General features: G+C 37.0%; 1 pseudogene; it reads left to right on the forward strand.

The window, feature by feature from the left end:
- The first annotated feature begins 428 nt into the window (after nt 1–428).
- LOC137240183 (lipid storage droplets surface-binding protein 1-like) lies at nt 429–7,395 on the forward strand (annotated as a pseudogene).
- Nucleotides 7,396–23,337: the final 15,942 nt, after the last annotated feature.

The raw sequence follows: 23,337 nt of genomic DNA on the forward strand, positions 1-23,337 counted from the left end.
GCGATTAATTTTCAAATTTAAATAATGACTCAGAAGACAAATGTATCGTTGAAACGGCTACGATCTGCTGACACAAATGTATACTTAATTGGTAATTGTGAACCCAAAATAGTTTGTGTAAAATTACCATCAAAACAGCAAGCACATCAGTGTTTTTTTATAATGTACGCTGTGAAAACAAAACAGTAAAGGAAAGCTGAATATTGGTGTTGGATGAAGTATTGCCTTTTTGGGAAAAAGCTTGAATCCCAACGCCAGATCAAAGAACATGTGCTGCAAAAGTGATTAAACTTTATTAAGAGTGGAGAACAGTGCAAAAAGTATCTAAATCTCAGTTTCCGAGTCATCGCAAAAAGGAAAATGACTTTAAGGAAAATTTAAACAATTTATTTGACATTGCCCACGTTGATAATTGGCGTATTGGTAGCATGACTTGCGTCGACCGAAATGTCACAAATAAAGAAAATAAAAGGGCACAAAAATTGGAATATGAAAAACGTCGAAAAGAACGTTATGAAAAGAAAACAAGCACTTCAGGTAATTATTATATAGTGTTTGCACACACAGAGGCTAATTTTGTTGTGGAAATAATTTTGTGTAGACTTGACTATGGAACACATTGAATTTGAGAGTGATGTATCAGAAGAAATCATAACATCACAAGTTGCTCCAATAGGCCGATTCAAAACCGTGGAAAAAAGCATTTTATAGACGACAGAATGCTAGCTTGTATGTATGCTGGCAATATGTCATCTCCATTCGCTATACATTTTATCAGTGCAACTGTTAAGGCGTTGGTTCACAATATAGGGCATATTGTTCTCAATTGTACAAATTTGCGCGAACAGCCTAAAAAATATCGTCGGCGTCATGGCAAAGAAATTATTGAAAATTTTAAGATAATATTTTTTTGGCCAAGTTATAAGTTCTTCTTTAAGCTTAATTTTTATAGATCCCCCAACATTTGTTTTACATTGGGACGGAAAGATACTTCCCGCAATTGCTGGAACAGAAAAAGTTGATCGCTTGGCTATTATGCTCACGTCAGAGACCATTGAAAAATTTATAGCTATACCCATCATTTAAGTAGGAACTGGTGATGCAGTGGCTCAATCAGTCTACGACTCTTTGTTAAAAATTAATATGGTGAATTCATTAGAAATTATATGTTTTGATACAACTGCTGCAAATACTGGCCCTCATAATGGTGCTGCAACTTTATTAGAACGTAAACTGGAACGCAGTTTATTGTGGTTACCATGTCGCCACCATAAAGCAGAAATTCTATTAAGAGCTGCTAATTTCGGAATATCAAGTGGCCCAGAGGTTGCTATTTTTGTTTTGCACGGGAATAGGGCACACTCAATTCAAAAGGATACAGTACTTGTATGCAGGATCAAAATGTTTTGAGTGTCTTATCTATTGAGGAACGCGAAACAAGCAAAAACTTTTGTCTTGAATATTTAGCGAGAGTACGCATTCGAAATGATTATAGAGAGCTTTTACAACTTGCATTTATTTTTCTTGGTTCCAAATTTTACATTTCGTATACCTGGAGATACGTCTCATGTTAGATTCATATCGAAAGCCATTTATTCCTTAAAAATGTATATGTTTCAAACACACTTCAACATGTCAGCTAGTCAGTTGAATAGAAGTCGAAATATGTGCATTTTCTTAGTAACTCTTATATACCATACTGGTATAGAACCGCAAATATAGTTGAAGCGCTAAATAGAGATATGGAACTGATAAAGGGTATTATTGGCAACTTTGATAAAAAATTACCTACAGTCCTATTGGAAAAAAATCGATACCATCTGTGGAATATATCAGAGGAAGCAGCTGCACTTGCCTTTTTTGATCCACATGTACATAGCATCAGAAATAAAGAAGTAAGGAAGTCTAAGGGAAAATCACCAAGTAGGAAAATGAACCTAAGGTAACCCTGGAATGTGTTTGTATGACATGGGTATCAAATGGAAAGTATTAAAAAGTTTTTTAAAAGAGAGTGGGCCATAGTTCTAGAGGTGGACGCCATTTCGGGATATCGCCATAAAGGTGGACCATGGGAGACTCTAGAATATGTTTGTATGACATGGGTATCAAATGGACGGTATTAAAGAGTATTTTAAAAGCGAGTGGGCCATAGTTCAATAGGTGGACGCCATTTCGGGATATGGCCATAAAGGTTGACCAGGGGTGAATCTAGAATGTGTTTGTACGGCATGGGTATCAAATGAAAGGTGGTAATGAGTATTTTAAAAGGGAGTGATCCTTAGTTCTATAGTTGGACACGTTTTCGAGATATCGCCATAAAGGTGGACCAGGTGTGACTCTAGAATGTGTTTGTACGATATGGGTATCAAATGAAAGGTTTTAATGAGTATTTTAAAAAGGAGTGGGATTTAGTTCTATATGTGGACGCCTTTTCGAGATATCGCCATAAACGTGGACCAGGGGTAACTCTAGAATGTGTTTGTACGATATGTGTATCAAATTAAAGGTATTAATGAGGGTTTTATAAGGGAGTGGCCCTTAGTTTTATATGTGAAGGCGTTTTCGAGATATCGACCAAAATGTGGACCAGGGTGACCCAGAACATCATCTGTCGGTTACCGCTAATTTATTTTTATATGTAATACCACGGACAGTATTCCTGCCAATATTTCAAGGGCTTTTGATTTCACCCTGCAGAACTTTTTCATTTTCTTCTACTTAATATGGGAGGCGTCACATCCATTTTACAAAGTTTTTTGTAAAGTTATATTTTGCGTCAATAAACCAATCAAATTACCATGTTTCATCCCTTTTTTCCTATTTGGTATAGAATTATGGATTTTTTTTTTCATTTTTCGTAATTTTCGATATCGAAAGAGTGGGCGTGGTCATATTCGGATGTCAGAAATTTTTTATATCAAGATGAAGTGAGTTCAGATAAGTACGTGAACTAAGTTTAGTAAGGATATATCGATATTTGCTCAAGTTATTATGTTAACGGCCGAGCGGAATGACAGACGGTCGACTATGTATAAAAACTGGGCGTGGCTTCAACCGATTTCACCCATTTTCACAGAAAACAGTTAACGTGATAGAATGTATGCCCCTACCAAATTTCACAAGGATTGGTATATTTTTGTTCGACTTATGGCATTAAAGGTATATTAGACAAATTAAACGAAAAAAGGTGGAGCTACGCCCATTTTGAAATTTTCTTTCATTTTTGTATTTTGTTGTACCATATCATTACTGGAATTGAATGTTGACATAAATTATTTATATACTGTAAAGATATTCAATTTTTAAATTTATTAAATTTTGATGAGCTCGAGGCAGTTAAAAAAATTGAAACACAGTTTAAATGTTTGTATTTCTAATTTTATTTGGTCGATATTTCGATTCGATGTTTTGCCGACTCATATTCAATTGTTTCCTGAAGATGATCTCAGAATGAGATCGAAATATCGACCAAATAAAATTAGAAATACAAACATTTAAACTGTGTTTCAATATTTTAAACTGCCTCGAGCTCATCAAAATTTAATAAGTTATAATATTTGAAGGCAAATAAAAATATTTTTAAAACAAAAATCAATTTTTTGTTAAAATTTGACTTTCAAAAAAATTTTTTTTAAGTGGGCGTCTTCGTCATCCGATTTTGTTCATTTTTACTTAGCATACATATAGTAATAGAAGCAATGTTCCTGCCAAATTTCATCATGATACCTTCGACGACTGCCAAATTACAGTTTGCAAAACTTTTAAATTAGCTTATTTTAAAACTGGCCGGTGCCAGTCCAAACATTTACTAATTTTCTATTCTCCGTCATAAGGTCAACCCACCTACCAAGTTTCATCGCTTTATCCGTCTTTAGGAATGAATTATCGGACTTTTTCTGTTTTTCGAAATTTTCGATATCGAAAAAGTGAGCGTGTTTATAGCCGATTTCGTTTATTTTAAATAGCGATCTGGGATGAGTGCCCAGGAACCTACATACCAAATTTCATCAAGATATCTCAAAATTTACTCAAGTTATCGTTTTAACGGACAGACGGACATGGCTAGATGAATTTCTTTTTTTCGCCCAGATCATTTTGTTATACGGAAGTCTATATCTATCTCGATTAGTTTATGCCGTTACGGATTACCGTTATGCGAACAAAATTAATATACAGTCCTATCAGTGATGATATTTCCCCTTTTAAAAAAGTGATGAATTACAATTATTCACATCCAAAGATTTAAGTTCTTTTGTAACTACCAACACAAAAAATTTTTTTTCGTTTGGAAATTTCAATGGATTTCTTACGCTTAGGTCCATCAAATTGGCCTGAAAATGAAGCACTTTGTAAAGGGGAACAGATCTTCAAATGCATTATAGCGTTTTCCTTTCTGGCTAAAGTGTTACGCTTTTTGTACGCCGCGCAAGGGTTGTTGTTCTATTAAAAAAAAATAGGCAACGCATTTAAATCGAGTTAAATCGTTCTTTTGTGAAAATTGTTGCCTGCTCGCAACGCAAAAGCGTTACACTTTTACCCTGTATAAAATGGCGGTGTGGCACTTCAACTCTGTGAAACTCTCAATCAGGGATGCACCTTAACGTTAAGCTAATCGTTTATCAAAAAATTTCCACCGTTTCCGTTGAAACACTTCGAAATATTATCGATAAAGAAATTATCAAGATAAATTGTATCTCGTTTTTAACCGAAACGAAAAGCTTTCGTTAACGTTAAAAACGTTAACGAAAACGTGATACTTTATGTTTGAATTGTGCTGGCAATGCTATAGCCATGGTGAAGCCGTAAGGTGGCAACAACGAGCGCACACACACACACAAACTCTATGTAATTTGTTTGTGTAATTCGTTGGTGGTAATGTCAAAAATACTCTGAGAAATGTTCGTACTGTCAAAATTCATGAGAAAAGTTGCAATCAGCTTGGATAATGCTTTCACCTTTAATGACTCCGCCATCAATCAGCTTTGCCAGCATAGTTTGAAATTAATAATCAACATAAACGATTTGATTTCGTTTTGATATGGCAGAAAACGAAACGAAATCATTTCGTTAATTTGACGATCTTAACGTTAATAAACGAAACGAAATGACTTCGTTTCGTTTATTTACGTTGATTATCGTAACGAAATGATATCGTTTCGTTGGTTAAGCATGCCTGCTCTCAATTCGCTCTTAAGTTCCACATATACTCTGTTAATATGAGTGATTATGGTGAGTTGAAATGTTCTTTGTATGCACTATAAATGCTGAACATTTTCTGGGGTAGGAGTAACTCTATTAAGGCTTTACCATTTACTTAGGCCACAATTTATTTCAGAAAAGAAAACGCTATTACTGTTGTAAATGATGCCGCGGAAAGAAAAGTCAAATTAATAACTGACTTTAACAGATGCTTGACGCACCATTGTGGATAAGTACAAGTGTGTTGACTGCGTTCTTACAGGCACTCGCTTAAGTTAGCATAACGGGAAAATCTGGGTTGCCATTGTTTTTTCGGTTGAAAACGGTCAATTAAAATTTTGTGCACGGATGTAAAAGATTGAAACAGGGTTTATGTAATAACAAAAGTGTTGCTCCTGCTCCACAGCATTTAATTTTATATCATGGCGAAAATTGTTCAGTTCAGAGTTATTGATTTTTATTAAAAATTTAATTTATTACATAAGGTTACTTCTCTAAGGCAAGGTGCACACGAGATATTTCATGTAGCTACAATTCCTCTACGCTTCAAGATCTGCATATATAGCTACTACCAAGCGTCGCTACAAAAAGAAAAATATTTTAAAAAAACTAAAGGAATTAATTTACGCTGTATAATTGCCATTATATAAAAGTTGATTTTGTACAAAATTAAAAAGGAAAGTTATCACCACCGCACATAAGTGAAAAAAAGCACAACACACAAGTTTGCAAACGAAAAATTGTAAACAAACATCTTCTTCTATTGTTATATATAAATGCCAAATTGGTATTAAAAGTTATTAAAAGTAAACTAAAATGTTTACTGTGAGTGCTTTACTATCCTGGAGTCAGGGTGGTGGTTTTGCACTGCCAACAGGAATCAGTGAATTTATAATTGCGTTTTAAAAAATTAAAATCTGGCGGGATGCCATAAAAAACCAACTCGCATTATATATAACGGATCATCGTAACGGGACATGGCGACAATGAAAAGACATGGCGACATGCTACATTGATACAACACATTTACATACATAAAAGAAAATTCTCGAAATAAGATTTAAATCTGGCGTGGTGCCATTTTAAAAAACCAAATAAATTTTATATATATAACGGAACACAACGGAATGTTGCTCTAAATAGTTCTGGCCTCTATGGTATTACCATTGTAAAAGCGACAGCTGCTCAATATAAAGAAGCATAGATGAATAAAGAAGCCCTGCAATTGGACAAGCAGTGCAAATTGACGAAAGCACACAACTTGATGGATAACCTGGTGTTTTATAAGCTTAATGCTTTAACCATTAAATTCTAAAGTGAAAAAAAAAAATAATAATAAGGGTACAAGTTTGGATTTGCTGGAACAGCGCATAACATTTGTTTATCTAGCATCTGAAATGGTCTATTGAAATACAAAAGAATATATGTCGGATCATTTGGTGCGACCGGTGCTGAAATATGCCGATTCTGTGAAACATATCGGCAATACCGTATTAGAGAGTCAATTGACTGCCTACGCGGCACAACGTTTGGATGAAACATTTACCGTTGGTGATAAATTCGTTGATACATATTTGATAGCAATTCCACGTACTCAAGATCAAGTTGATGCATAAAACGATGATGACAGTAATGTTGTCGTAAATATTAACGAGACAGGCGCCACTAAAGCGGTTCATCCCGGTCAATGATTCTCACGCAAGCGTAAACGTCGGTTAACCCAACAAACCCTGTACGAAGCACGAGCTTTAAAAAAACTATGAGGAATGCAGCTGAATTGATTGCCACCGATCCAAAATTGGCTTTCCAAAGAGCTGTGGGATTACATAAGTAAGGATGAGTCAGAAAATCAAGCACGCCGTGAGAGTTTGGAACAACATATAGTCAGTCCTCTTGACATGCGAATCAGCACGATGTCATGGTGAACTTTAGTGCAACTGTGGCAGCGAGGATACCAAAAACAGTTTCCACCACCAATTGGATAAAGCTAAAACCATGTCAAAGGATGAAGCCGAATCCAAATTTAAACGAGCATTCTATGGCTATCTACAAATCATCAGTAAGACGTGTTTGGAACTTTTGGTTACCTTTTTTTTTGGTCGAGTCGAAGCGAAAATAGTTACAGTCTCTAGCACCCCATCAACGACAGAACGACGAAGACGTGAATCGCCGGACAGTAATGTGTCTACTGAGTAATATAATTCTTTATTGCTAACGTATTTTTATATCTAACCATCGAGTTTTATTTTTGCTATCATTTTCTTACTAACATATGTACTTTCTTTATTTGGAAACGTTGCTAATCACTTGCAAAGGAGTTATACATATTTCTTTTGTTCCAAAGTTAAATAAAAATAATAATATCCAATGGAATATTCCACTTTTAAATCCTGGAAAACCAGCTAACGAAGGTGAGTTGTATCGACCGAAATCACTCCTTTCGCTAGTAGGGAAACATAAATTACGGACTGAACCAGGAAAACCCCCATCTTAGGACAGTGCTCGTGGCACTCGACCTGTCGAAAATTTTTGACACAAGCAACCAGGGCACGCTACTCCAAGACATAGAAGGTGTGCCGCAAATTATCTGAATGGCGGGGGTGCCACTGGGTGGTGTCCATCCACGATTCTGTTTTTCTGATTTCTACATATCAAAGCTCTCTTCCACACCAGAAGGAGTTACCATCATTTCCAATGCCGGCGACTCCATGATAATGACAACAGGACCTGGCCCTCCATAAAACGAGTTTGTTTATAGAATAAATCGCTACCTCCCCTGTATTTTTGGCTTCTTCGCCTCGTACAACCTGGCACTATCACCGACCATATCCAGGGCACTCTGTTTAGAAAGTTGAAGGAACAGATGACGCAAATATTGGACTTCACGTCGATGGTGTTACGCTACCGTATGTCAGTCACCTAAAGTTCTTAGGGGTGACGTTCGATAACAAAATCACCTTCAAATCACATGTACCGAAATTGTATCCAAAGTACAATGCCGCAACAAAATCCTGAAGTTGCTTACCCACAGCACTTGGGGGAAAAGGTAAAGAAACGTTGATAACGTCTTGCAAAGCAATTGGCCAGCCGCTCATATGCTAAGCGTCATCAGTTTGGTCGCCTAGTCTTAAAAACACACACTGGAAAAAGCTGCAGGCCTACTAAAATGCTGCCCTCAGAACTGTCACGTGATTCTCTTATGAACCCTGACAGCATTATATAATAAGGCAAAAGAGCTCAACATTAAAGAGCATAACGAAATGCTGAAGGGACAGTTTTTGCTTAATTTTCACAAACCAGGACACTCTATCAAAAAACTGCTTGATCTATCCCCGCCTCCTAGGAGGCAAAGGACACATCTCCATAAGATGATATCAGGCACCTACCAAGGAGCCCTAAGCAAAATCTATACAGAATCGGGTCGCGACCGGTGAACCACGGTCTCAATTTATACTATCCTATTCTTGCAGAAGAAGAAAGCATACCACTAAAGGAGATACGAATCTCTTTGGCTTTGGACCTCTGCCCACGGTTGGGCTATAAGCGTATTGATTGGAGGATAAGCATTTTGATACTCTTTATCAAAACAAAATTTGCCATATTCAAAAGTTGGCGGGACCTACATGTGTATGCCAACTCCGAACGGCAGACTAATATTATTATTTTTTTTTTTTTTTGAATGTTTTTTTGCAGAAATGTACTCGAATTGCTTATCTAAAGTACTTTTACCTAGATACCAAAAATTTCTTTACGATAAAAATACGCATTACCTATTTACCGCGGCAGTCGCTTTGACCTATATTAAATTTTTTTATAAACCAATTATAAAATATTAGTTTCGCGCTTTGCTAAAAAAAAGTACTATATTTAATACTATTTCACAAAATGGGCCTCTTCTTTTCTTCCCCTTTCTCTCGTCATTCGTATTGTATGGGAGTTTTCAAATTGAGCTGTCACTACATAGAACAACTGGCTTTATTACATCATGATGTAGTGTGTTTCAAAATATTGGGAAAAACTTGTTAAACTGAACAACAAAGTACATCGGTAAAATATTTTAAATATAGAAGAGACCATACATTTAGCTCATCTGTCGGGCGAAGCATCGCAACAAAAGGCAGATTAAAGTAGTCTTACGTACCAAAAATGGTACTCTAGACCTGAGATTTGCATCAGGTGAGCGAGGCTATTTGTGATTTCGACGTTTATCGCTTAGTTGACACAGTTGTATTGTACACAATGTTGACGCAAAATGAAGACGATAAACAGTACTTGTTACACATTGTAGAAGGCTACCGAAAGGACTTCCCAGCCTATACAAAATCTTCATTGACTTAAAATAATAAAAAAAAAATAATAATAATAATACGTTGTATATCTAATTAAATAAAAAATTATTTGAAAAAATGTATTTGGGTTTTTCAAAAATTTTTACTTTTGACCTCATTATGGCACTGATTGGCACCATCCAATCAGCCTGAAAATTTGCTACATCGTTTTTGGTATCAAATCGCATATTTTGATCGCTACCCGAATTTGAAATTCCAAAAAAATAAAAACCATATGACCAAAGCCAGGTCTAATGTATACATACATATGCATGCATACGTACAAGCGATGAGCGTGAGATAAAAAGGATTTGTTATACTCAGTTGAGCAGAGCTCACAGAGTATATTAAGTTTGATTGGATAACGGTTGGTTGTACATATATAAAGGAATCGAGATAGATATAGACTTCCATATATCAAAATAATCAGGATCGAAAAAAAATTTGATTGAGCCATGTCCGTCCGTCCGTTAACACGATAACTTGAGTAAATTTTGAGGTATCTTGATGAAATTTGGTATGCAGGTTCCTGAGTACACATCTCAGATCGCTATTTAAAATGAACTATATCGGACTATAACCACGCCCACTTTTTCGATATAGAAAATTTCGAAAAACCGAAAAAGTGCGATAATTCATTACAAAAGACAGCTAAAGCGACGAAACTTGGTAGATGAGTTGAACTTATGACGCAGAATAGAAAATTAGTAAAATTTTGGACAATGGGCGTGGCACCGCCCACTTTTAAAAGAAGGTAATTTAAAAGTTTTGCAAGCTGTAATTTGGCAGTCGTTGAAGATATCTTGATGAAATTTGGCAGGAACGTTACTTCTATTACTATATGTACGCCTAATAAAAATTAGCAAAATCGGAGAAGGACCACGCCCACTTTTAAAAAAAAAAATTTTTTTAAAGTAAAATTTTAACAAAAAATTTAATATCTTTACAGTATATAAGTAAATTATGTCAACATTCAACTCCAGTAATGATATGGTGCAACAAAATACAAAAATAAAAGAAAATTTCAAAATGGGCGTGGCTCCGCCCTTTTTCATTTAATTTGTCTAGGATACTTTTAACGCCATAAGTCGAACAAAAATTAACCAATCCTTTTGAAATTTGGTAGGGGCATAGATTTTATGACATTAACTGTTTTCTGTGAAAATGGGCGAAATCGGTTGATGCCACGCCCAGTTTTTATACACAGGCGTCCGTCTGTCCTTCCGCATGGCCGTTAACACGATAACTTGGGCAAAAATCGACATATCTTTAATGAACTTAGTTCACGTGCTTACTTGAACTCACTTTATCTTGGTATGAAAAATGAACGAAATCCGACTATGACCACGCCCACTTTTTCGATATCGAAAATTACGAAAAATGAAAAAATGCCATAATTCTATACCAAATACGAAAAAAAGCATGAAACATGGTAAGGTAATTGGATTGTTTTATTGACGCGAAATATAACTTTAGAAAAAACTTTATAAAATGGTTGTAACACCTACCATATTAAGTAGAAGAAAATGAAAAAGTTCTACAGGGCGAAATAAAAAACCCTTAAAATCTTGGCAGGTATTACATATATAAATAAATTAGCTGTATCCAACAGATGATGTTCTGGGTCACCCTGGTCCACATTTTGGTCGATATCTGGAAAACGCCTTCACAACACTCCCTTTTAAAACTCTCATTAATACCTTTAATTTGATACCCATATCGTACAAACTCATTCTAGAGTCACCCCTGGTCCACCTTTATGGCGATATCTCGAAAAGGCGTCCACCTATAGAACTAAGCCCCACGCCCTTTTAAAATACTCATTAACACCTTTCATTTGATACCCATATCGTAAAAACATATTCTAAAGTCACCCCTGGTCCACCTTTATGGCGATATCTCGAAAAGGCGAACACCTATAGAACGAAGGCCCACTCCCTTTTAAAATACTCATTAACTCCTTTCTTTTGATACCCATATTGTACAAACAAATTCTAGGGTCACCCCTGCTCCACCGTTATGGCGATATCTCGAAACGGCGTCCACATATGGAACTAAGGATTACTCCCTTTTAAAATACTCATTAACACCTTTCATTTGATACCCATATCGTAAAAACATATTCTAAAGTCACCCCTGGTCCACCTTTATGGCGATATCTCGAAAAGGCGAACACCTATAGAACGAAGGCCCACTCCCTTTTAAAATACTCATTAACACCTTTCTTTTGATACCCACATTGTACAAACAAATTCTAGGGTTACCCCTGGTCCACCTTTATGGCGATATATCGAAACCGCGTCCACCTATGGAACTAAGGATTACTCCCTTTTAAAATACTCATTAGCACCTTTCATTTGATACCCATATCGTGCAAACGCGTTTTATAGTCACCCCTGGTCCACCTTTATGGCGATATCTCGAAAAGGCGACCACCTATACAACAACCACCACTCCCTTTTAAAACCCTTATTAATACCTTTAATTTGATACCCATATCGTACAAACATATTCTAGAGTCACCCCTGGTCCACCTTTAGGGCGATATTTCGAAACGGCGTCCACCTATAGAACTAAGGCCCACTCCCTTTTAAAATACTCATTAACACCTTTCGTTTGATGCCCATATTGTACAAACAAATTCTAGGGTCACCCCTGGTCCACCTTATGGCGATATCTCGAAACGGCGTCCACCTATGGAACTAAGGATTACTCCCTTTTAAAATACTCATTAACACCTTTTTTTTGATACCCATATTGTACAAACAAATTCTAGGGTCACCCCTGGTCCACCTTTGTGGCGATATCTCGAAAAGGCGTCCACCTATGGAACTAAGGATTACTCCCTTTTAAAATACTCATTAACACCTTTCATTTGAAACCCATATCGTACAAACGCATTCTAGAGTCAACCCTGATCCACCTTTATGGCTATATCCCTAAATGGCATCCACCTATAGAACTATGGCCCACTCCCTCATAAAATACCCTTTAACGCCTTTCATTTGATACACATTCCAGGGTTTCCCTCGGTTCATTTTCCTACATGGTTATTTTCCCTTATGTTGTCACCATAGCTCTCAACTGAGTATGTAATGTTCGGTTACACCCGAACTTAACCTTCCTTACTTGTTTTATTTATACTACTATTCGAATAGTACGCACATTCGCATAATAAGGAAAGGAATTCGAATTAATGGAAGCGAATAAACGAATAAAAAGGTCGAATAAATATTATTCGTATGATTTGAAATGAATAAATTTATTCGTTTATTCGAATAACGTTTATTCGAAAATAATCCCACCACTACAAATTGATATTGTGCAAGCTAAACTGAGTTGTATGAACACCACTCAATTTAAGTCGAAATTGCCTCAGTTTGTTTTTCTGTTTGAACATATTATTAAATGTAAAAAAGAAAATTGTGGTTGAAAGGTTTTGCGGATTGTTATCGATGTTGAGGGTCTTATCCCGAACATAAATCAGGTTCGTTGTGATAACAAGCACCATTAAGGTACAAGACCGACCATCTCGGGAATCATTTAATATGACCCAATCGAACCTTGAACAAAACAGTCTGTTTTTTCAAAACTCCAATTTGCCAACTAAAAGGAAAGCGATGGAAAGAAAGCTATGGCGTTGTATTAACAAATTCATGCCACGTGTGCGATAATAATTTTAAGCAAACTGTTCTTATCAGCTTTCCGTCAGGTCTAAGTCTTTTCAAATGTGGTCGGTTGTATCCAAGAGCTGTTTCCATGCCAATTGAACCGAGTCCTTCAAGTGTGGGCACAATTAAGCAAAATACCATATATATTTCCGGTTTGGAAACTCAAACAGAAAGCGCTTTCAAAACCAGTTTGCAAGAGGGAAAAATAGCAAGAGAAAACAGCAAATGGAGGCAAAACTCGAGAAGGTTAGAAGTAAAATCTTAATAACAGATATATTTTATTCTTAGCAAAATACCCGTTTAATATAATTTCAGATAGGCAGCTGTAACTTGTGTGTATAGTTTTATTGAAATAAATACGGTCGGCTTTTGAAGTTCTCATATTATCTTCTATGAAGTCATAGATTATACTATCATACAAGATAGAATGCTTTTAACACCGCGAACTGGATGCAGATAATGACAGCGCTTCGAAACTTTGGCACACCTGTTTATCTGGTCGGAATAATTGGTAGCTCTTTTAGCGACAGAGTACTTCTCTTTAATACGGATGAGGTACCAAGAAAGTACAACATCACCGGCGGTGTGCCTCAGGGATCTGTTCTAGGGCCAACGCAGCGGAATGCGAGACGGTGTGCTACAAATCCACCTTGTCGGAGTCACGGAAATTGTCGGCTATGCCGATGATATTGTCATAGTATCACTGGCCAAGACGCTTGATCTGCTCCAAGCATTATGTAATGACGCCGTGGTAAAAAAAAGGAATGGCTGAGGAACATGGGGCTGGAGATGGCCAGCAATAATGAAGAAGTGGTTTTGGTAAGCTCAAAGAGAACTGTGGATAAGGTAGTCCTAACCATAGGAGATTGTCGAATAAATTTAAAGCTTTTACTTAAATATTTAGGAGTAAACATTGACTCAAAACTAAAATTTATGGAGCACTTCAGGGCAGTGAGAGCTTAAATTTCTAGAGTAACATCGGCGGCCTAGGCGAAGCTACCCGTCAATTTTTATCCAACGTAATCAGCTAGATAATATTATATGCAGCACCAGTATGGCACAGATGCAAAAAGGGCCCACCAAAATGATATACTAGCAGCCTGCCCTATTACTGCTATACGAATAGTATGTCTTATCGGGCGGTGTCCGACGTGATCCTAGTAGATCTACTATCAAAGGAAGTGGCCGATCTGTATGGCATTGGCCGATCGTCTGAAAATGCCAAGAAAAGCCAATAGTTAGGTTGCATGAACGGTTGGAAAAATTGGGAAAAGGGCGCTAAACATTCATGCTAGTTCGGAGTATAGCGGAATGGTACTAGCGGAAACACGGCGAACTAAATTACACTCAGAGAAAAATCGTTCTAAAACGAACGAAACAAGTTCAAAATTAACAACACTCGTTGGCAAAAGTCTGCTAAGTACGTTTTTTCTTGACTCGTGACCGATGGGTTTGTTTTAAGAACTGTTTTTCCAAGCACACCGTTCGTATTTTATGACCAGTTTGGTATTGATGTGTGAAGCTTCTGTACTCATTTCAAGCACTACTTGGACTTGATTTAAGAATTTTCGTTCTCACGTTTCGAGAACGATTTAACATTTTTCGGTCTCAACGGTTGTGCTTTATTTTTGGGTAGAGTGGGAAGGTAATTTTTCCAAGTAGTACCCATTTTTTTTTTTTTTTTTTTATTAATAATAATTTTTTTGTCGGTAACAACAAAAAAAATATTATTAAAATTCAAAAGATGAAAAAATGCCTATTAAATCTCTTATTGAGAAATTATTCTTTTTATTGATGCAATCTAAATATATATTTAAAGCATTTCATAAAAAGTTTGAGAATTACCTGTGCATGTGTGAATGCAACTGAACGAAAAACAAGTAAAGGTGTCTAAGTTCGGGTGTAACCGAACAATATATACTCAGCGTGAGCTTCAATTGTACATTTCATTTGAGATAAATTACGTTTCTACATAACACCTAGAACCGCCCGTTTAAAAAAAATTCCCCCCATTTCCTCTTACAATAATTGAATTAAAAGAATTGATAAGTGAAATATCATTGATACAAAGCTCTTTCTCGCAAAGTTATAGCTTATTATTCTAGTCTACGACCCTTTTAAACTTGTTTTATATCTAAGTTGCCGTGGTTTTTAACCGATCCCGTCCATTTTTACTATAAGGAAAATATGTGTACACAATTTCATTACGATATGTTAATTTTACTTCGAGTTATGGCTCCCGAAACATAGAAAATTGCATAGTCATAAAAGGGGCGGTGCCACACCCATTTTCAAAAATTTTAGTGTTTTACTATTTTATGTTATAATTCAATTTAGAAAGTAAAATTCTATTTGATACAAAGCTTTTTTTCGCTAAGATATAACTTATTATTTTCGTCTACGACCCATTTAAAAATATTGTATATAAAAGTGGGCGTGGTCCTTAACCGATTTCGTTAATTTTTCTTCAAAGCATTCCTTATAGTAGAGGAAACCTCTCTGCCGAATTTTGTTATGATACGTTTAACGATTTTTGTATGATTAATAATATTTGTAAAATTAATTTTATCACAAGTGGGCGCTACCACGCCCATTTTAAAAAAGTTATTTAAAATTTTTATAAAAGTCTCAATATCAGTCCACACGTCAAATTTCGACATTCTAGGTGTATTATTTACTAAATAATAAGGTTTTTTGGTTTGCTAAAATGAGCATTTGTGGCCATAAATTAAAACAGGGTATATTTGTTTATCCCGACGCGTTTCGACGTTACCTTACGTCTTCTTCTTTGGGGATCTGTTTAATGTTAAGTATATAAAATTAAATACATTGTTTGGTCATGGATTGGGACGTTGGTCATAAATTAGGGGCACCTCATACTCATATAAAAGATTCAGAATCCCTGCATTACTGCAGACATTGAATCACTATCATGTATTTCTTCAATCCAGCATATTCCCGCAGCTTGGCGCTGAACTCAGATGCACTTTGATGACAATAGCCTAACAGCACAATTATTTTGCCATATGTAATTATGTATGTACATACCTACATAGCTAAACAAATATTTTCACCTACTCTTTATGCAGACCTTTGTTAGTTAAGTACAATCACACGCACATAGGTGTAAGCATGTACCAACCACATAGTTCCTAAGAATTAAATATACATACATAACTACATAACATCTCTATATCAGCAGAGGCTGATAATTTTTAGCTTACTGTAATTTTGATGCATTGAAATAAATTAGTCTACTTGTTGACCATCAAATTGGAAACATCGCATTCTTTATTTGCACAGCCCGCATAAATCAATTTAGTAAAATTAGGAAAGGCCCGTGTCGAACATTTTGGCGCCCAAACGTGAGGCGAGTGTTTTTAAAGAAAAAGTTAAATAATTTCAAGTGAGGTGGTGGTCAACATTAGACTCCATCGAAAAGTTTCTGCGTTGAAACTTTAATTCTACATTCGGAAAAAGGTCAAGATTATCTTCACTATCGGTCCTGCATAGGAATAAATAGATACAACATTTATTGAAAACTCCAAACCGCAATACCAATCGTTCCTGTTGGCGTGTTCCGGTATAAGTTAACAGCAGCTGATATACATTTGTCGCTGGTTGGTGAATATCATCGTTTTTAGCCATTCTGCCAAATTTTATTGCCGCTTTATCAATGCTACTCCATGGTCTGTATTGCTATCGTTGAACATTTGTAAAAGGGTATTTGCCATTTGTCGTTGACATTACTCGAAATATTTGATTGCACAATTGGTAAGTTGCAGTTCTGTTGATCAACCCCACATTATATTTCACTTCTACGTTTGTCGAAATCCCTTTGTTGCATAAACGTTCAACAATATACAATTTTCCACAACTAACAATGACTTTAGAGGAGCTGAAACAACAACGCGCAAGTATTAAAAAGAATATTTCGCGCATAAAGAATATTGTGGATGCTAGCCTTCGAACAGGTGGTAAGTTGCTTTCGACGGCCGAATATCGATGCCGATTGGGCATATTAGAATCCTACTTCAAACAACTTCTGTCAACGCAAACAGAAATTGAGAAGGAGGATAATGAAGATGGGGGTCGCGCTGATATAGAAGAATTGTACATCACTACAAAACTTACAATTCAGTCGCAACTAGGTGAGGATCATAACTCCACCATGCTTGATACTACTTGCGTCGTTCAAACTCACTCCAAACTTCCCCAGCTCAAACTTCCCTCATTCAATGGCAGGTACTCGGAATATCGTAATTTCATAACATCATTTAAACAGATCATAGACCGTGAATACAATTTGTTAAATATCGAAAAATTTAATCACTTACGTAATTGTCTGCAGGGCCCAGCTCTTGAAACCATTGATGCATTTCAGGTCACCAATGAAAATTATCCCAAAGCATTGGAAAGGCTTCGAATTAGGTATGACAATCCCACTCTTATATTTTTAGAAAACATTTCTTCGCTATTTGACTTACCATCAGTCTGCAAATCAAGCGGTACGCAACTAAGGAGCATTATTGACAAGGCTTCTGCAATCTTTGGGTCATTACAGTCACTGGGCACTGACAGTGAAATCGCACAAGCTATGTTAATACACATTGTGCTTCAAAAGGTTGATGAAGACACTAACAAAAAATGGAAAGAGTCATTAGATTTTAAATCCTTGCCAACTTGGAATAGCTGCACAACCATTTTAGAGAGGCATTGCCAATATTTGGATTCCATCGAACATGTTACTTCGACATCATCGGTAAGTCAAACTAATAACAAGATTACAAAGCCAAAGAATCAGCGCAAGGGCTTCGCATTTGCTTGTTCCAAATCTACGTGTCTGATGTGTTCAAATGCTAGCCACAAAATTCACAATTGCGATCGGTTCAAGGAACTTAGCGTAGCTCAACGTTTTGAATATGCAAAGAAACAAGGGCTTTGCATTAACTGTCTGTCTAAAGGCCATCAACTTTCCAGTTGTCCCTCGTCACATAAATGTAAAGTTTGTTCACGTCAACATCACAGCCTTCTACATCGTGGATCTGTAGTGGACTCTTCGACAACAACGTCATTGACAACTACGTCATCATCAACACCGAAGGAAGCTGCAGTACACACTCACATAATTAACTCAATTTTGGATCAAGTGATTCTAGCTACGGCTGTAATTCATGTTCGGGACGTATCTGGCGGATATCGGCTTGGTAGAGCATTGTTGGACTCTTGCTCACAGGTAAACCTTATGACAGATGAATTTTCTCAAAAATTATTGTTGCCACGCATAAAACACAATATAGAGATTCACAGTATTGGTAAGTCATCAACCAATATTAAATTTCTAACAAATACCAACATTAAATCGAAAGTAACTGGCTTTGAATTACCCCTTTCATTTTGTATAACTCCACATATTGCCTATCAGCCTGATCCAGATATAGATATTTCGTCTTGGAATATTCCACCAAATATTTCTCTGGCCGATGACCAATTTTATAAATCAAAAAAGGTAGACTTACTTCTCGGTACAGAAACCTTCTTTAGCCTTCTTGAGGTTGGTCAAATAAAACTTGGGGAAAATTTGCCGCTTCTGCAGAAAACATTGTTAGGCTGGGTCGTTTCCGGCCGATATAAAACCAATACAACAAATTTATCTCCCACAACATATCTCGTTGAATGCGATCAGTACATAGAATCAAACTTGGAACGACTGTGGTTGATCGACGAAGTCTCGACACCAGAAAGAGTGTGGACCCGTGAACAACAGAGTTGCGAACGCCTATATCTTGACACAGTTTCTCGCAATGATAGTGGCAGGATAGTCGCAAAACTGCCATTCAAAGACGATCCCAAGTGCTTAGGCGATTCACGCACAACGGCATTGCGTAGATTCAACTCATTGGAACGGCGGTTGTCACAGACCCCAGACTTGAAAACGCAGTACGTCGCCTTTATGGACGAATATGAGCGCCTAGGACATATGAGTATAGTACATAACCCCAATCTTCATGAACCTCATTTTTATATTCCACATCACTGTGTATTAAAACCAAATAGTACAACAACGAAATTTAGGGTAGTTTTTGATGCATCGTGTCGAACAACAACTCAAAGGTCACTTAATAACATACAAATGGTAGGACCTACTGTTCAAAATGATCTTGTAACTTTACTTCTTAGATTTCGCCTATATCGCTTCGCACTAACTGCAGACATCGTTAAAATGTACAGGCAAATACTTGTGCATCCAGAACATCGTAAATTCCAATACATTTTATGGAGAAGCTCACCGCATCAGGATATTCAAACATATCAGCTTAATACGGTCACTTATGGCATGGCAGCTGCACCATATCTCGCTGTAAGAAGTTTGCATTATCTTGCTGAACAACACGCAACCCAATTCGAAGTTGGGGCTACCATCATCAAATCATCATTTTATGTCGATGATTTGCTGTGCGGCGCCAACACACTTTCGGAGTTAAACCAAATAAAAATGGAGGTTACAAATATTTTAAAATTAGGCGGACTCGAATTGGCAAAATGGCATTCGAACCATCAACATCTCACAAATGATAGTTCGACTAAGAATTTGAATATCGACTCATCTATCACTAGCACACTTGGCTTGAGGTGGAATCAAACTAATGATTAATTTCTATTTTCCGTTGAACCTAGACAACCCCCCAATGGGCGTATAACGAAAAGATCTATTCTCTCTATCGCTTCGTCGCTGTTTGACCCACTCGGACTTTTGGCGCCCATTACAATCACTGCAAAAATTCTCCTACAGGAACTGTGGCTGCTAAAACTGAACTGGGATGAATCAGTCCCACAAAATATTCAATCTGCTTGGATTAAATTCGTTGCTAGTTTATCGCAGATTACGTCAATTGAAGTACCACGCTATTGTTTAACAATAAACTTTACATCATACCAGCTTCATGGTTTCTGTGATTCATCGATTCGAGCTTATGGGTGCGGAATCTACGTTCGTAGTATAGATACTTCTGGAATTGTTCACGTAAATCTACTTACGGCAAAGTCGAGAGTTGCACCCATAAAGAAGCAATCACTACCGAAATTGGAGTTATGCGGCGCACTTTTACTAGCTAAACTTTTAGCAAAAACAAAACTCCTTTTTTTTAACCACAACCTTGATGTTTATCTTTGGACAGATTCACAGATTGTACTCCACTGGTTGAAACAGCATTCAGCTACGCTTTCAACATTTGTTGGCAATAGAGTGTCGGAGATTCAGGATCTGACTACCGGGGCCCATTGGAGACACATTCCAACAAAATGTAATCCAGCTGACATCGTCTCTCGAGGAAGTACAGCTGAAGAATTGGCGAATTCTATTTGGTACACTGGACCCTCGTTCCTATATGACGCTGAACAGAAGTGGCCTAAGCAAAAGAATGAAGTAATCGATATGGAGATAGTAAATTTAGAAAAGAGGAAGTCAGTTTTCAAGATAAATGTTAAAACCAACTATATTCTTGAAATCATCGACAATTGTAGTTCCTACACTCGCTGTATACGTCTCGTGGCTTGGCTTTTCCGTTTTTATAATATTATACGAAAACATAGCAAGAATAATTCAATGCAACCAATCTCTTCGGAGGAATTGCACCATGCATTGCTTTGCATCGTTTGGAATGTTCAACAAAAATATTTTGCTGGAGAAATCCGTTCGCTACAGACAGAGTCATCGACAAATGGCAATCTGAGATACCTTAACCCTTTTTTGGACACCATGGAAGGATTCGAGTTGCTGAAAGTCGGCGGACGACTGGAGTTGGCAGATCTACCAGAAAGCCGGAAATATCCAATCCTGCTTCCTAGCAAATGCAATTTCGTCGAGCGTTACGTTCGGCATTTACACATCAAGAATTACCACGCTGGACCTAAAGCGCTGGTAGGTTTGATTCGTCTTCAGTTCTGGATTGTGAATGCGCGCGACGTGGCGCGGAAAATCGTTCGATCATGCATTCATTGCGTCCGGTACAAGCCAAAACTTCTACAACAGATGATGGGAAATTTGCCAGTTGAGCGTTTAACACCAGCGCGTCCATTTGCCCGCTGTGGTGTAGATTTTTGTGGTCCTGTCAACATATACCTTCGCATTAGGGGCAAAACGCCATACAAGGCCTATATTGCTATTTTTGTTTGCCTCACTACCAAGGCAGTACACATCGAGGTGGCCTCAGACCTAACAACGGATGCATTTCTCGCGTCACTAAAGCGAATGATTGGACGCAGAGGTCTTCCCACAGATATATTCTGTGATAACGCAACGAATTTCGTAGGCGCTTGTCGAAAGCTTGCCGAGTTAGAGGCATTTATGTTTAATAAACAAAACCAAAATGTCATAACCACTTATTGCACTAATGAATTCATAAATTTTCATTTTATTCCTCCCAGGGCACCTCACTTTGGTGGAATTTGGGAGGCCGCTGTGAAATCTGCTAAGGGTCATTTAAATCGCAGCTTGATGAACGTCAGACTTACATACGAAGAGTTGTCGACAGTTTTAGTTGAAATTGAAGCCGTGCTTAACTCGCGCCCTATTGCACCACTGTCATCCGATCCAAATGACTACGAAGCGTTAACTCCTGGTCACTTCATCACTGGAAGCGCTTTGAAGGGTTTACCAGAGCGAACAATGCGAAACGATCTGAGTCATGTGGAGAAATGGAATCAAATTACTGCCATAAAGCAACATTTTTGGAATCGCTGGTCAAATGAGTATCTGAACGAACTTCAAATGCGTACAAGATGGACCAGTGAACACTGTAATATTGCTAAAGATGCGATGGTTATCGTTCAAGAGGACAACGTACCACCGCAACGATGGCAACTAGGAAGAATTGTAAATGCCATACAAGGGAAGGATGCACTCGTGCGAGTAGTTGACATACGCACATCACGAGGAATCATTCGACGTCCAATACACAAAATTGCCATATTACCTGCTTGAAAGTTCTTTCAACGGGCCCGGGATGTTTGGTCATGGATTGGGACGTTGGTCATAAATTAGGGGCACCTCATACTCATATAAAAGATTCAGAATCCCTGCATTACTGCAGACATTGAATCACTATCATGTATTTCTTCAATCCAGCATATTCCCGCAGCTTGGCGCTGAACTCAGATGCACTTTGATGACAATAGCCTAACAGCACAATTATTTTGCCATATGTAATTATGTATGTACATACCTACATAGCTAAACAAATATTTTCACCTACTCTTTATGCAGACCTTTGTTATTTAAGTACAATCACACGCACATAGGTGTAAGCATGTACCAACCACATAGTTCCTAAGAATTAAATATACATACATAACTACATAACATCTCTATATCAGCAGAGGCTGATAATTTTTAGCTTACTGTAATTTTGATGCATTGAAATAAATTAGTCTACTTGTTGACCATCAAATTGGAAACATCGCATTCTTTATTTGCACAGCCCGCATAAATCAATTTAGTAAAATTAGGAAAGGCCCTAATCGAACATACATTAAACTTTATTTTAAATTTAATAAGAAAAGTAATATTACTTAGCAATGAGGATTTCTTGACGGATAACATTAAACAGATAAAGAAAATTCTATTTAAAAATAGCTATCCAAGTTCTCTTACGGATAGACTCATCCAAAATACGGTGAACAAAGTTCACCAAAAAGATAACAACGCACAACAAGATAATACGAACAAGAAATATATCGGCGTAAATTACATCCCGGGCCTTACAGAAAATGAAATATTACATAAAACTATAAATAACAAAAACATTAATTACGCGCATAAACCAAATAACACGCTCAAAAAAATTTTCACTAGAACAAACGACCCAATTACAAAAGAAGAACAAACAGATGTTGTTTACAAAATAACTTGCAATGGCCACGAAAACGAAAAATGTAACAAATGTTACATCGGTACAACAAAACGGCAACTAGGTATAAGAATTAATGAACATAAGAAAGATGCAGAAAACAAAAAAACGTCGACCGGTCTAGAACAACACCTTGCAAAGAGCAAACACGTAGCGGATTTCTCAAATGCTAAAATTTTAGACATTGAACGGAGAGAGAAAACGAGAATGACGCTGGAAAGTATTCGCATT

This window comes from Eurosta solidaginis, chromosome 1 (assembly GCF_040869045.1).
Source record: "Eurosta solidaginis isolate ZX-2024a chromosome 1, ASM4086904v1, whole genome shotgun sequence".
Taxonomy (NCBI): Eukaryota; Metazoa; Arthropoda; class Insecta; order Diptera; family Tephritidae; genus Eurosta; species Eurosta solidaginis.